This window comes from Carassius carassius, chromosome 49 (genome assembly GCF_963082965.1).
Source record: "Carassius carassius chromosome 49, fCarCar2.1, whole genome shotgun sequence".
Lineage (NCBI taxonomy): Eukaryota > Metazoa > Chordata > Actinopteri > Cypriniformes > Cyprinidae > Carassius > Carassius carassius.
This window is the reverse complement of record NC_081803.1, coordinates 2961891-2978726: the sequence shown is the minus strand read 5'-3', so window position 1 is coordinate 2978726 and position 16836 is coordinate 2961891. Positions and strand designations below refer to the sequence as shown.

Genomic DNA, 16836 nt, shown 5'->3' with positions numbered 1-16836 from the left:
TTCGTGGTGGAGGTCGACGCATCAGAGGTGGGGGTAGGAGCAGGGTCGCGTCCGAAATCGCATACTTCCATACTATATAGTAGGCGAAAAACAGTATGCGAAGCCAGTAGTATGTCCGAATTCTTAGTATTCGAAAAACAGTAGGCGAAATGTACCCGGATGGCCTACTACTTCCGCCCGAATTCCGTAGTATGCATAGGATGGGCACTACTCTATCCCATGAGGCCACGGGAGAGGACTCGTCATACTCATATTCGAAAATAACGGAAAATCGTGACGCCGCTGTTTTGAAGTGTAAGTACCTTATGGATAAACGCTGTTCATTGTGGTTAAAGTGTAACGTTACTTGTTTAACATAATCCAAGTAAACGACTGACTTGTTAAAGTTTTACACATTGTAAACTGATGAGACTATTTTGTAAATTGAGTTTAAAAACATGTTTAATAATCATTATCGATCAGAGGCTGTGCCTCAGCTTGTTAAGGCTGCTTTCTACAGACGGCTCGTTAAGTAATTTAATGAGATAAAGTTAAAAAAATTTAACGAGTTAATTTACATTTTACTAGTGTTGATAAAAATTGTTGGATACCTTAACTTAACTTAATAGGTGCCTCAGTTTGATCATAAATCATCAGTAATGTGTAAATCCTGTTCTGATGTTACAGAGACTGATGAAACCCTACTCACTAGAAAGCATAATTCAGTAAGTATATAAATTAAATTTAATCTTAACTACACACACTCTTTACATGTATTTATGTTAGGATCATCAATGATTTATGCTGTTTTTTTATTATAATATGAATTTCCAGGTATTTCCAGTTGTTATTTTGTCAGTTGCAAAGTGCTTAATAGCAAATATCTTTTGTAGCAGTTGTGTGCACACTGATTTTGCAGCAGTTTCCAGTTGTTTTTTAAACAAGCAACATCTTAACATCTGAAGAATGTTGTCTTGAGAATGGGTGCCACACTTTAGAGAAATACCCATACACCAAGTCACATTTAAAATTATTCTCTCTATTTATTTATTTATTTTTCATTTCTACATGGATAAGAGCACAAAGCTTCAGACAAAACCACATTAACATTTTCATAAAGTAGTATAATAGAGCTTAAAGCAACACCAAAAGGGAATTTCTTAAGACGTTTCTATAATAATGTCAGCAAAATAAACTTCAGCAGCTTCAGTTCAGTAACTGTATGTGTACAAGATGAGGACTTTAAATTTGGGTATCAAAAATGAGGGAAAAACAGTGGAAATCTAAAATTTACCCCAGGGATACAGTAATACATTTGTAAAATTAAACTTGTAAATATGTTGGTATGATATGTTATGTGATATGTTTTGCTAGATTTTCAAATAACTGTAATATTAATTCCCAGTTATGAGTGTAATATATTTATGTGTATATATAAATACACACACGTTTAAATTTAACTATTTACATGTGTATTTATACATATTTATGTGATTTTATAGTATATATATATATATATATATATATATATATATATATATATATATATATATATATATATATATTTCTTAAATAACTAATATATGTATATCTCGATTTGACAGTCTTAAAATTACCTTTATAACTTACAGAAGCTTAAACAATAGCACTATGAGAACGTGAACTGATTTGCAGAGTCTTAACCTGTTCAACTGTCCTACAGGTAATCCTGCTCTTGAAGAGCTGCACACGGTCATCTGGTGTGACACAGCTGTGCTCGGATTGTCCCACACATGCTCTCCTGTGCTGGCTTCTGTGTATTGAGGTTCCAGTGTATCATCGTCATGATCCTCTACAATTTGTGGATCCGCAATGTCCTCATTCAGAAGACGGAGGTTGTGGAGCACTACACAGCATGCAACAACATCTGGCACAAACACAGGACTCACTTCCAGGGCCTTGAAGAAGAAGAAGATGGAGCACAGCTTGTCTTCATCATCCTGAAGGCTCTCTCAACAATGTTCTGTGCACGAGCATCATTGGTGTTGAATCAAACCTGTGCAGGATTCTGTTCAGGCTCTCTGTATGGAGTGATGAGGCAGATGTGTGCACTCAAACAAGGATACCCACCATCTCCCAGGATGTGTTTTCCTGCAGGTGGATACAGGCCTTCAGTAAATAGAGCTGTTCTGCAGCACCCTGGCATCATACACAGACCCGGGACACTCAACAAACATATCAAGTTACTTCCCCTGGTGGTGACCTGCAACTGAACAGAATGAAACCGCTTCCTGTTGAAATAACATTGGGCTTCACTTGCTGGAGGTTCAATTTGTATGTGACAGCCATCTATTGTGCCAGCTACCAGAAGAAAAGCTGCTTCCACTGCCTGTCATCTGTGGTGGAGAAGGCAATCAGCCTCTTCAAAATCCCCATGACTGACTTGCTCATTCTGTGCACAATGTTATGCAGCTCTTGGATGTCGAAGGCCATTGACAGCAGCCTGTATGATGCTGTTCGCAGTCTGTAAATATGTAGTTTTTGTTTTTTAGAATATAATTTCAATAGGTTACACATTTTTGCTGATATATCTATATCTATATATATATGTGTGTGTATATTGTCTATAATGTATATATTATGTATGTATTTATGTATATATTGTCATGTGTGTATATATGTGTGTGTGTGTGTGTTTCTGTGTATATTTCTATAATGTATTTATGTGTATATATGTGTGTGTGTGTGTGTATTTGTCTAAGCATTCTTTCAAGTTTATTAATTAATTTATGTTCCTTTTGTTTCTTTTGTGTAATTTTATTTGTATTTATTTATTACAATAAATTACTTTATATCCTTACATAAAATCAGGCTGTCATTCTGTTCACAGATGTAGCTGCTGTTATTCTGAGGTAGAAAATTAAAAGCTAAATTTATATTTAGTAAAGGATTTACAAGCTGTCAACGAAGGCATGATCTGAATTGTTAATTCAAACGACGTAAAAACGCAGACGAAAGCGGTAAGAATAACGAAAAACATCACCGATTTTATATCATGTTCGCTCAGTAGATTGGGCTCTTTAAATTTACGCGCTGTTGTGACGACATATGTCACGTGACAATGTCAACATGGCGGATGTAGTACGTCCGAATTCCATTCATACTACCCACAATCATACTATATAGAACGTACTTTTCTAACGGTCGAGTAGTACGTTCAAATTCAAATGTAGTTCCCAGTACGCAGTATGCGATTTCGGACGCAGCGCAGTTCTTTCCCAACGTGCTGCCTCGGACGATAAGATGCATCCCTGCACATTTTTCTCTCATTGGTTATCTCCTGCTGAACGCAATTATGACATTGGTAACAGAGAATTGTTGGCCGTCAAATTAGCTTTAGAGGAGTGGCGTCACTGGTTGGAAGGTTCAGGGGAACCTTTCATTGTTTGGACCGATCACAAGAATTTAGAGTACATTAGAACTGCCAAAAGACTCAATTCCAGGCAGGCTCGGTAGGCACTTTTTTTCGGTCGTTTTGATTTCACTCTGTCGTACCTTCCGGGTTCCAAAAATGTCAAACCCGATTCTTTGTCACATCTTTTTGATCCCCCGCCCGCCCGGTGACTCCTAAATGTATTTTACCTGAGAAAATAGTCGTCTCAGCAATCATATAGGAGGTCGAATCGAAAGTCAAGACGGCCTTAGAAGGGGTAACGCCTCCGCCCGGTTGCCCACCGAATCGTTTATTTTTGCCGGAAGAGTTACGGTCCGAAGTTATTCAGTGGGGTCACTGCTCTAACGTTGCTTGTCATCCAGGGATAAGCCGAACCAAGAGGTTAGTTAAACAACGATTCTGGTGGCCACTTATGGCTCATGACATCCACGATTTTGTTTTGGCTTGCTCAGTTTGCGCCAGTGGTAAGTCGTCTAACCGGCCTCCGTGGTTTCTGACAGGGGATCCCAATTCATATCCAAATTTTGGAAAGAATTTTGTAAGTTGCTAGGAGCGATGGTTAACCTGTCTTCGGGTTATCATCCCCAGAGTAACGGGCAGTCTGAGCGAGCCAACCAAGATTTAGAGAGAACTTTGCGACGTTTGGTCTCCAAGAATCCTTCTTCCTAGAGCCAACAACTATCTATGGTGGAGTACGCTCACAATTCGTTACCAGTGTCAGCCACGGGCCTCTCTCCGTTTCATTGCAGCATAGGTTACCAGCCACCAGCTTTTCCTAGTCTGAAATCTGAAGTCGCGGTCCCCTCCACTCACGCATTTGTCCAGAGGTTCCACCGCACCTGGACCAGAGCCCGCGAGACTCCGCATGAGGGAGCGCACTAAGGCCAAGACCGATCGCCACCGGTCAAAGCCTCCCGTTTACGTCGTGGGTCAAAAGGTGTGGCTTTCTATGAACAATATTCCTCTCCGTTCCGTTTCTAACAAATTAGCTCCCAAATTCATTGGCCCGTTTACTATCACCAAGATCATTAGTCCGGTGACAGTCCACCTCAAACTACCTCCAGCGTACAGGAGGATACATCCCGCCTTCCATGTGTCCAAAATGAAACCCGTGTTTTATTCACATATTAATCCGGTTCCCTGCCGCCGCATCTCGTAGATGGGGAACCGACCTATTCAGTTAATCGTATTCTGGACTCGAGACGGAGGGGATGAGGATTCCAGTACTTGGTGTACTGGGAAGGTTACGGTCCGGAGGAAAGGAGTTGGGTACCTGCTAGGGACATACTGGATCACTCCCTTATTGATTACAATCAGCAGGTAGGCCCTTCTGTGAACTCCAGGAGGCATTCTTGGGGGGGGGCTTAATTGTCATCAGCAACAGCTGTCACTCATTACTCATCCCTTTATATTGGCTTGTCTAGCGTCTTGTGTTCGTGAGAGCGTTGTTTCATGTTTGTAACCTATGCCTTGCTTTCTTGTGTGTTTCTGCATTGGATGTCCGTGTCTCCCCGGAACCCCGTCCACTCTACGCAACCCACCACAAAGCAACACCACTTACCTTCGGCTCGCTTCCCCGCAGTTCCTGTGTCACCCTCTCCTGCTGCCAACTCACCTCCGCCTTCCGGATTCGTCATTCCTCACCACCATCTTGGACTGTGCATTCCTCCCAACGTTATTTGTTTCTCAGTTTTGTATTGTCTCATTGTCTTCATTAAATCTCATTAATCTCGCACTTGCTTCTTGCCACTCCTTCACCCAGTCGTTACAGATTTAGAGTGTTCAGTTTTCACTGAATGTTTCACTCAGTGTGTTTTAATAGTCTTTGTCTCATTACTTTCAGTGTCTGTCAGTGGCTCTCAGACGAAAAGCATGCTCTCGGTTGCTGAAAAACTTATTTCCAGTCTCTCTCCAATGCGGCTTTCAATGCACCATAAATACGAAGAATAAACAAGTATTCGATTTGTGAGGGGAAAAAGATTTTATTTTAGGGTCCAATTCTCACTATTAACTAACCATTAACTATGACTTTTGCCTCAATTAACTCCTTATTTGCTGCTTATTAATAGTTTATAGGGTAGTTGTTACGTTTAGGGTATTGGGTAGGATTATGGATGTCATGCATTATATGTACTTTATAAGCACTAATAAACAGCCAATATGTTAATAATTGACATGCTAATAAGCAACTAGTTATTAGTGTGAATTGGAACCTATACTAAAGTGTTACCAAGATTTTTAAACCACCCAAATGCTGGAGGAAGTTTGTTCCCCTTGAGCTTGTGGTGGAGAAGCATTCAGTCATAGTTGCCAATAGGGCAGGTGCAGTCGAAAGAGTCTTTGTACCCGCCGGGCGATCTTTGACATCTGAGATGGGGAATTTGCAGTGGCACATCAATGCCTGTAGACACCAGTGTCAACAGTCCAGCCTTGATGTTATTGACTTTTCCAATTCCTGCAATTCTAGCATGGGATTTGTAGAAAACACTAAAATTTTTAGGCACCTTTCAGATTGTTGTGAATGATTAGGAGGGAGATTTATATGACCATTGTATCCTCTTGCAGGATTCAGGGTTTTTTAATTCAAGCATTTGTAGAAGGAAACTCATTTCATTGGATAATGCTATGTTTTAGCATTGTCTGTACATCATATGATGAGCTGTTGTCCAAGGTTTGTTGTTATTTCTTTAAACATTGTAAAAAACCATTCATATATTTAGCTACAAATTTAAAAGAATAAAATAAAAAGAAAAAATATTTAGCCAAGCATTTTATGTTGATTAATAAACTGGCAGTTTGCTAACATGTAGTTTTACACCTGGATAATTTTGCTTTGACCTAATATAAAATGGAATAAACATCTAATAAAACATTGCATTAAAATGCACTTACAGGAAAATTTATATGATTGGCCTTTTCTGAATATTTATCATTGAATATTTATTGAATATTCACCCTAGCACATCTTTTCCCACTCTCTTCACTATAAATGAACTAGCTTTACATACATTACTCTGCAAAAATAATGGGTTCAAATATGCAAAAGAAGCTTATTTTGTTAAAATTATTCACATTTTCACAGATTCTGCAAGGGGTTCCCAAACGTTTGCATAAAACTGTATGGGCATATAAATAATAGACAGATTGATCCCTAAACGGAAGTTGTCTTATATAGATTGTAATTGCTCTTCTTTCTCTCAAAGGTGACAGTAAGCCGATCAGTGAGGCGGTGAGCGAGAACCTGGAGAGCAGGAAGAAGTATGAAGACAAAGGAAGCAGAAACTGAAGAAAGGCTCTGGCCGAGAGGCTCAGGTAATTCGTAGCTTCTAGGGACTAAGATTTCCTTATGAACTTATAATGGTAAAGATAATGTAGACCAATGCATTTTCTGTAAATCTGCTTTGAAACAATGCATTGTGAAAAGCGCTATACAAATAAATTTGAATTGAATTTAACTAAATGACAAGTTTACCCAAGAATGAGAATGTTGCCATCATTTACTCAAATTCAAACCTTTCTGACTTACTTTCTTCTGTGAAACACTGGTGAATTTATGAAGACTGTTGTGGCCTCTAGTGTGTTTTATTGCAACTTCAAAATCTAAAGTCATACTTTGTTTGACAATTACATTTTATTAGTTATATATTGATAATGCAATATTAATACTAAATTACTTCAAATGCAGTTTAACAAAGCATAAAGCACATGACTTTGTATTAGGTTATATTAGGTAATGTAAATACTGAAATTACAAGGGTAAAGTGTCAAGAATTCAGACCTTCGACAAATCATAAATATTGCAATGAACACAAAGAAAAAATGTGTAACAGATCCTTTGTGCAGATGCAAACACTCATAAATAATGTGTTTTTTTGTGTTTTTGGTCAAGTGACGTTAACTTTGGCTGCATGTACATTCCTTGACTTGTTTTCACTATTAAATACAAAAATTTGTCATAATGAATAACAATTGCTATTTAAACCATTCCCTTTTCTAAAAGCATCCACCATACTGTATACTACTATTCCTTTCCTTTGTCTAAATGTTAAGAGTTTTGCTTATGGGCTATCATTCAAAATTTGCAAGTTATTTGTTCATGCAGTCTACCACAGAATCTGACCAAAGGCTGTTAGTCGATTATCTGTAGCAAAGTCAATTGAATTATTCTTAGTAAAGATTTGACTCAAGAATAAATCAAATGGCACTACTTGAATGTGCTGGAGGGCCAATATGTTCAGTGAATGAGGGACTGTTACAGCTGTTTTTGTCCATACAGTGAATTTTAGTGGAGTCCCAAACAACACTGGACCCCATTGACTTTCAGTGCTTGGAAAACTGAATTTCCTTCCACAGAACCCAATACAAAATATAGTACCTCACACATTAATCATGTGTTGGTGCATAGTTCAAAAGTCCAATATAAACTAGAAAAATATAAATCCTGCACACTACTCAAACTTACATTATGTCACTCTGTCTAGTCCCTGTTTCCCTGGGTGTCCACTAGTGGGCTCACTTCCCCTTAGGCACTTCACCATAGGCACTAGTATTCCACCAGAGGTGGGTAGAGTACCCAAAAACTGTACTCAAGTAAAAGTAAAAGTACTTCTAGAAATATTTACTCAAGTAAAAGTAAAAGTACTAGTCTTGAATAGTTACTTGAGTAAGAGTAAAAGAGTATCGGATAAAAAATCTACTCAAGTAGTTAGTTACTAGTTACTTTGGGTCATATATACTGAGCCTATTTTTATTTAGATATATAGATAAAATGTATGTAATGTATGTGTGCGTGTATAAATGTATATATTTCATCAGCCTTTACTCCAATTTATGTAATTTATTATAAAACCCTGTCTGTTTACTTAAGTAACAGATATAGGTGTCATGCCATAACATATTTTTAATACGACTGACTTTATATTAAATGTGAATTTAACATTGAAAGTTAATGTGATATAAATATTACTACTAATCTTTCATTGTTCAGAAAGAGAGCAAATAACATTTACATTATTAAAGATCATTTTCACTGACAGTCTAGATTTCAATCACTCTCAGAAACTCCCATTAAAATCACTGAAACTGTTAACACTGTGAAATCAATATCTTAATTAAAGATTCGTACACACATTTGCACTTTGTTGTTCCTGCGAGAGAATTCGCCAGAAAGAGGTATTCAGTCAGTGAGCGAGTGAAGGAAGCACCGGCATTTCAGCGATTGACTCATCTGAACGCCTCTGATTGGCCAATGCTTTAATAAGCTCAATAGAATCATGTGTGATTTGTTATAATGCGCAGCGCTGTATAAACGCATCTATCTCTGGCTCAGCGCCAGCAAGCAATCACAGATCTGAATTTAGCAGCTGATAATATGACTCGCTGAACGTACTTGCACCAGTGTGATTGTATTACAATTAATAAAATCTTAATCGGCTATTTTTTGTCTTTTGGAAGCTGCATTCAACTTGACTCCCCTCTGTTATAAGCCACACATGTACAACAAACTAATGTCACAGTGCTATCGTGTACTGTAATCGAATGTAGCCCAAGTTATTACCTGTTAAACAGTAGACAGCACACGCGGTGTTCATCTAATAAGGATCTCCATCGCTAGCAAATAATAGCCTTTGCAGATTTCAATTCAGTGCAGTTCCAGCCACGTTTTCAACGCTCTTTCTGTTCTTAAACGTTACAACTCCGAGTGAACCACTTCAGACGCTCAGCGCGTGCGGCAGGGAACTGAACGACTCATTCAAACTGATTCATGAACCAATTCACTCGTTTGCCAATTGGTTTGATCAAGCCTTTGAACAGAATTGACTCAAAAGAATGAATCATTCGCGAATGGGCATCGCTCATTGCCCAGAGAAAAGTAGACGGCGCGTTTGGAATAAACTGAAGCATTTATAACATTTATTGCATTAAGATAAAGTAACGAGAGGAGCGTCGCCCACAGTAACGAAGTAAAAGTACAGATTTTTCCCCAAAAATTTACTCAAGTAAGAGTATAAAGTACCCATCTTTAAATATACTCCGAAAAGTATTCGTTACCCCAAAAAAATTACTCAAGTAAATGTAACGAAGTAAATGTAACTCGTTACTACCCACCTCTGTATTCCACTAGTCTTGTCCTGTCATCACAGTAATTGCACTCCTGCTAATTGCACCAGGTGCATTCACTTAATTGTCATTAGCCTCCCTATAAATACCTGTCTTTCCATGTTGTCTGTATGGAGTCCTTACCCTTCGTGTTATCAGCCTTCTCGTCCTCCGAGATTCTCCTTTGTCTTCTCGTCCTCCGAGATCCCTCGTTTTCCGAGTTCCCTTTCCTTTGTTTGTTTTGGACTGCTGAGTTGGTTTTGACCTTGGATTGTTTTCGACCACGCTTTTGGATTACCCTTTAACAATAGACATCTGCAATTGTATCTACTCTCTCCTGTGTCTCACTGAACACGATCGTCACACATTATCACAAAAAGATTTATGTCGGTCACTGAACCTTCCCATTGAATAGAAGAATGGAAGTGATACAGGTTTGGAATGAAATGAGGGTGATGACAGGATTTCTACATGAACTGTCCCTTTGAATAAGCACAGAGCCTTTTTTTTAATTCCCCCCAAAATACCCCAAGCCAAAATAACACCCTTTCTTTTGCATTTAAAGACACTCGCTCTTTTGGAACGCTTTAAATCCAAACTATCATCTGCGATTTCAGACTCTCCTAGCGTTCCAATGGAAGACGTCGAGGATCTTGGCAAGGAAGATGATAAGGGCTGGTCATTTGCTTTTACTCGCTTCTCCATTCCTACTGAGGTTTAATGCACTAATGGACTTGCAGTTGTCTGTGCTCAAATGCATTTTCAAAAACCTGTGCCTCATTGGTTGTCCCAGTGCACAGCTACTGTTTCGCATTATGGAAGCAGAGCTATTTATTTGGACTGACATAGCGAAATGTTCATAACCTCTCTCCACATCAGGCACAGCTGCTTGCCTTAAGTGTGCCTGAGCCACCTCGCTCTCCAGCCAAGTAATGCGCTTGGCTCTGCAGCGCGCTGACACCATTAGAACAGTGTGCAGTGTTTGTTTTTGCTGCGCTGCAATAGCCACTTGTGGAGAAGTAGTTTTCTCAGCTGACTTAACTGAGTAAATAACTGCTCCAGCAGACGGAGTGCCCAGATGGAACGTGTCACACCCACCGTACGCCAGACAGGGCACGTCAACCTGCAGTCATACACGTGCTGTATTTTTAACAGACGCTCATTACAAGTGTCAGCAGAACCAGTGCCGGGTGATAAACCATTTTCCATAAACCAGCATATGTTTTGGATATAGGTACGCTGGTGTACATACCAGGCTTTTTAATCAGCATAACTAGCGAGCTGGTCAACTTGCTTTACTTTGAAGACCAGGCTTTGGCCTGTCAAGTTGTGATGGTCAATATAATGTTGCTAGACCAATACCAAACCAGCACTAACCACCTGCATCAATACCGGTCGACCATGTTTCCTCAGATAGCTAAATTTTAAAATAAATGCGTTCTGTCTATTCTGTCAGACACATCCAAGTTTGACTTGCAGAGTGGGGTGTGTTCCACCCCTTAATACAGAAAACATCATACATTTTTTTTACATGAAAGATCCCATCATATCCAGCTGCTTGTGACATGTAAGCTAAAATGTATTTTGTCATTGCATTGCATTTCCTTGGCCCAAAATATATATGATGTGTGAATGTTCAGTGCTTGAATCATGTAATATTTTTAGTCATTAATTATTAAAACATTTTTCCTAAATGGTACCTGTCCCAGTGACTACAATTTTTTTTAACACTGCATTAAAATATTGAGAATATTAAACTTTTTTTTTCTGGAAAGTTTATGAAAATGCAAATAATGTGCAGAAATATAGTACTTGAGAATGGTTTTGTTTGTTATTGCAGTTTTTCTTATCTATGTTCATATTTTTATTTGGACTGTAAATCATTTACGTACTTTTCCCTAATGCTTCAGCTTATCCGTTTACATGGTTACCCCTAACATGGGGCAAGTTGTACCACTTTTTATTGAGAAGTCATATTTTTATAGCTCAGATATCAACACTTTTAATTTCAGTTGATAAATACAATCAGGTATTAGTAAAAAGCGGCACATCTTACCCCACTCTTCCATACTGATTTTTTTCGCAACATCACTCACTACTAGGCATTGTGTCAGATGTTGTTGTATGTCATGAGCTGTAACAACTGCCTCATCTGTCTGTATGTCACTGGAGACATTCCAATCCAACAGTGTTCTACAAGATTATGAAGACAGAAATTAAATAATTACCATGTCACAGCGGTGCTAGATCACTAAATCACACACACCACTCACTGTGCAAATATTAAGTCTTTTCAGTTTTATTTTTGCACTCTGTTAAATATGAAGACTAAACACAGCTTAGATTTTCTTTTTGGCATCCTCTAGATGTTTTTTTTTTTCGGTCCTGATCTGTTGGAACCATTTCCATTTCGGTCTGAGGGTGTTATTGACAGCTGAGTTCTTTGGCCAGGATAACATTTATGATGCTGCAAAATTAATCAGACTCCAGGGAGCATCAATCTTAATGCGCTATGAGAGGCACAAAGTTGTGGCCCTGATTGTGTGCTTAAGTACACAAATAGAATATCAATTAGAAATGTTCCGGTTAGATTCTGTTTTCTCCATAATCTTCCTAGCACATGTGATGAAGATGCATGCGTTTGTAAGTACGACCTCTGAGATGGCGGTAGGTACTTAAAAACTGATTTTGCTCATCCACATTTATGGCTTCCAGTTTGAAAGATGTGTTTTTCTATTTAATGAACGCTGATTGGACATTACTGTGATTCATAGGTACGCTTCATTTCTAAAGCCTCGCCATGACCAATGCGTCACACAGCACTTCTAGTTTTTCCGAGGATTACGGGAAGCAGACTGGTAAATCATTCTGGTTTTTTTTTGGTCTCAGTTAAAACGTATAGCTTCAGTGGTTTGCTTTTTTGGGTCACACACTAACGTATAACCTATCCATTGATACAGTTCATTGAAAACCTAGGGTAGTTTTCCTTTGGAAGCGTTTGAAGTGACTGTGAGGGTTGGATGCAGCAGAAACTTCACTTTAGTAGATGTTCGGTAGACATACGCTGCAGTCATTTTGCGCTTTCGCAGGAAAACCGTAAATCACAATCAAATGTAAAGAATGCGGTCGGGCGCATGCCTCTGTGGAGAGTAATGTCTTTCCACTTGATTAATTATCAGTATTAATGGTGTGTGTGTCTGTGCTGCAGCGGTGATGTGCTGAGGATAAAGTGAAGATCTGTCAGACAGTCGTCCTCCCTTTTCACGCTGCAAACCACCACAGGGAAATGAATGGACACTGTGTGTTTTTCTCTCGTATTCACATTTCATCAAAGACCTTGAGTCTTTATCTAAATATATGCACTCAAATACTCCAACAAATACCATATGTGAGCACAAAAGGGGTGGGGGGTGCTGTCTGAGCCCGGGTTCCTACATGTTTCCTATCAGTTACTTCGTTTTTAGGATGGACTGTCATTACTGTCTAAGGACCCGCATGATGCTGGGGCATTTTAGGTCTGACTCCGGAGAGAAGGAGGGACGGGAGGCCCCCAGTGCTAGAAAAACAGCAGTGGGAAGTCTGTACCACTTTCTGAACGCCTGTTGCACCCCACAAATGTAATATGGGTTACAACAGGTCAGACACTGGAAGTCAAGTCTGGGCCAGATTGTAAACTTTTCCATCTGTGTCTGCGTCTACAAAACCCCATTTCGCCCAGGCCTCTGCTCCCACTTCCCCCTCTTTCGCAAAAGCGAAAGAAAAATAAATTCAGGAAGAGGTTTCCGAGGGCCTCTGCATTGTGGCGGGAGCCCCTCCCTGATTAGAGCCCCAATCAAATGGTGGGATTTTTGCTTGAGCCATAACTCTAGGCGAGGACTCCAAGCAGGCTGTCATCACCAAGAATGCTAGACAAATTATCAGAGCCGGCTGATTTACATGACGGGAGTCCTGCCAGTATGACATTCTAGATGAGCTGTCACATCTCCTTCGGACTTCAAACAATGGACGCAAGCATGCACACACACACACACATTCAGCCAAACACTTAAAATTGGGCTTGCACGCACTCGCAGACTCTTTATGCGTCTCTTTGGCTGAATCCAGGGGTTCTGCGATGGCTCAAAAATTGCAGCGTGGCAGACTGCTTACCAACGAGAACACTCATAATATTAGAGAGCAGACTCTCTGTTCTCGGTTCCTTTATGCATTTATCTTGACTCGGACAACTGGCTCAATTTAAAAATCTGCCTTTATCTCCTACAGGTCCTTCCTGACACACTTGTGCGAAACCACCAAAACTTGCACCATATTGAATGACAGCTGGGAGTCCCGTCACGTCTTGTTCTTTTAAACCACCCCTGGGCTTTGGAGGTGAATGCGTTTAGTATGAGACCGCAGATTTGGATTTGTGAAGGATAGAGTCGTTCCAAAAAAAATTCTGACCTTCACCAGAATAGCTCCAACAGGTGTGGAATGACAGTTCCTTTAGCATCTTTCTTTGGTTTAGATGCGACCCCAGAGAGCCATCCAGCCGTGTATGTGATGATAACAATGACCTGTTCCACCCTTCCTGATGTTTCTTTGAGGTTCTCTCCATGTCTTGATTCAGACAGTTCCTCTGTAGCCATCATCTCAGAATGAAATGTAGGTCAGCTAAGCAGAGGTGAGATGTGTGGATATGACCTAACTATGACCTCAGACAGAATGAAAATCCATTCATTATTTACTCTCATCATTCTAAACTTGTATGACTGACTTTTTTCTGTAGAACACAAAAGAAGATATTTTGAAGAATGATTCAGGACTGTGATTGTTAATACAAAGAAGATGAAAAACATTGATGGGTTTGGAACACCATTGGAGCAATTTGTTTTCAAATATCTTTGTGTGGTCTTCTGAAATCATAGAAGCCGTTAGTAGAACTAATCAGAACTGTAGTTCTGTGTCCTGTTGGCGTAGTGTAATGTCTTTCTTGGATTGGGCTGCAGTCTTCTGGAATCCTCAGTAAGCAACTTTAGCCAGCTGTGAGCTCTTCTTTCTGATGCTGGCACTCAGGAATGCTCCGTGGAATGTTATTTTGCCTGCCAATCACCTCCAGCCCTGCAGTAAGGAGAGAGAGAAGGAGCATTACTGAAGAAATGCAATGTAGATGAGCATCTGGGCTGTATTTTTGAGACCACCTCCATGGGGCATCACTGTACAGGCTGAAGCTGTAGATCAGTCCCTCAGTTAACTTTACGCTAGTCGCATACATACAGAAATTGAAAGTACCAATCTGACTGGTTTGCTGCTGTGCTGAATAGTGTGCTCAAATTATGTAATGAGATATTAAGTCAGTTAATTTAATGAAAGGAAATTGCATGTCTGTGCCAATTTTGTACTTTTTTTTATTCTTTTGCCAAATCAATTAAATGACAAATCAGTCATTGGTCAGCTCAATCACACAGTCACCTGTCAAGAAAAGTTCACACTTTAGAAATGTTATGCGTGAATCCGATAGTGACAAAAGATGTGCCGCCAATGCTATATTAGAGTTAAAGGGATAGTTAACCCAGAAATTAAAATTCTGTCATCATTTACTCACCCTAATGTTGTTCCAAACCCATTATAATAATAATAATTGTTATTGTACAAACTATAATAAAATAAGTATATCAACAACAATACTACTACAACTATTGCTAATAAGTTATTATATATATTATATTATTTATTAATTTATCTTATTGTTAAAATATTATTAACTTTTTTATTAATATTTTATATATCTAATTTTAGTTTAGTTTAGCTTAGTTTAGTTTAGTATAGGCACCACTCACAGTGGGAGGAAATGACACATTTTTCATTTTTGGTTTGAGTTATTTCTTTAAAAATGCTTTAAAAACAGATTGTTCGCAGACTCATCCGAGTCGGAAGTCTGCTCTGATCTGATCTGTTCCACCGGGAAATTCCCACCACTTGTAACACTGATTTTGATGATTTAGTGGCCCATGAGCTGTGCTTTACTGTACTTTTGAACTGAGCTCTGTTTCCCCTTGTGATTTAGGATGGCCCATGTGCTGCACTTTGATGAACAAACCAGAAAGGTAAAAGATGCCAATATGCAGGACGAAGACACGTTTGAGATCTATGATCCACACAACCCCGTCAACAAGAAGAGATGAGAGGAGAGCAAAAATCTGATGAAAGAGAAGAAGGCCAGGAGGTGAGAGAGCTGCCCATCTGGAGTGACTCTTGCCAATGAAAAAGAGGGGAAAAACATTTCTAGCTGAGAAAAATCATATTCACTGTGTGTGGGGAGATATCTGCAAACTCTTTATTGAAAAGACATTCATTTCTGTCTACTAATAATGAAGATGGCAAGCGTTTATTGTTTTTAACCCATAGAGGGAAGGGAACGCCATCTTCTTTATTCCTCAGTGAATTTTTTTCATCTTTACGCAAAACAAACCTCTTCATGAACATGTTTAACCATCCTCTCAAAATGACAGTGTAAGTTTTCATCAAGTTAATAACATTCATTATTTCTGATGTTTAAGCATTGTTGATCACTTTGTGACCTAACTGATAAATTGATTAAATTCACAGTCAAATTGCACAGGCCAACTAATCTTAAAACTGACATCAGTCATAGTAACATAACTGAAGCCAATATAGACAGAAGGTAAAGAGGCCATAAGTTTATATTAAAGCATGTAAAAACATGCATTGACTCAATGATATAAACAAATTTATTGCATCTATAACATAATTGAATAACTGATCATGATTAAAAAATGAGTCATAATGACTGATAATATATTGTCATATATGTTGCGGAAGCCACGCATGCTCTCAGACACAGAATGTGCAAGATTGAGGAAATGCACTCTTTAAATGTTGAGTTGGTATTTTCAAGTTCATTATTATTAATTTGTTTTTGTGATTTATTATGCATATTCTGGAATTTTTTGAGAATATACTCTTTGTTTTTTAATATACTTAAAAATGCACTTTAATGGGCTTTGACTTGATTCTGTTTTATTATGTGTTATATGCCATTAATAATTTAATAGCTAATAGTTTCCACCCCTTCTAAATGACAGACATTTATATTTAAATATTGTTTCGATATTTTTTCCGTCACATGATATGGAAATAATTTGCATATATACATTAACATTTGTTTTTATTATTTGCTGACATTTAAAAAAAACTTAATACAATTGGTTAAATAATTTCCTGTGGCAGCCATAATCGTAATCTTGTTAACTGTGTAATCTGTTAAACTCTACTTCATATCATTGGCCATGATTACCATTTAAAAAAAGCAAAAGCCATAATGC

The 16836-nt window shown here is 38.6% G+C and overlaps 1 pseudogene; it reads left to right on the top strand.

Annotated features, from left to right (window-relative positions):
* The window catches only part of LOC132132329 (spliceosome-associated protein CWC27 homolog), a 59428-nt pseudogene extending 43434 nt beyond the window's left edge, over positions 1–15994 (top strand).
* The last annotated feature ends 842 nt before the right edge of the window (positions 15995–16836 follow it).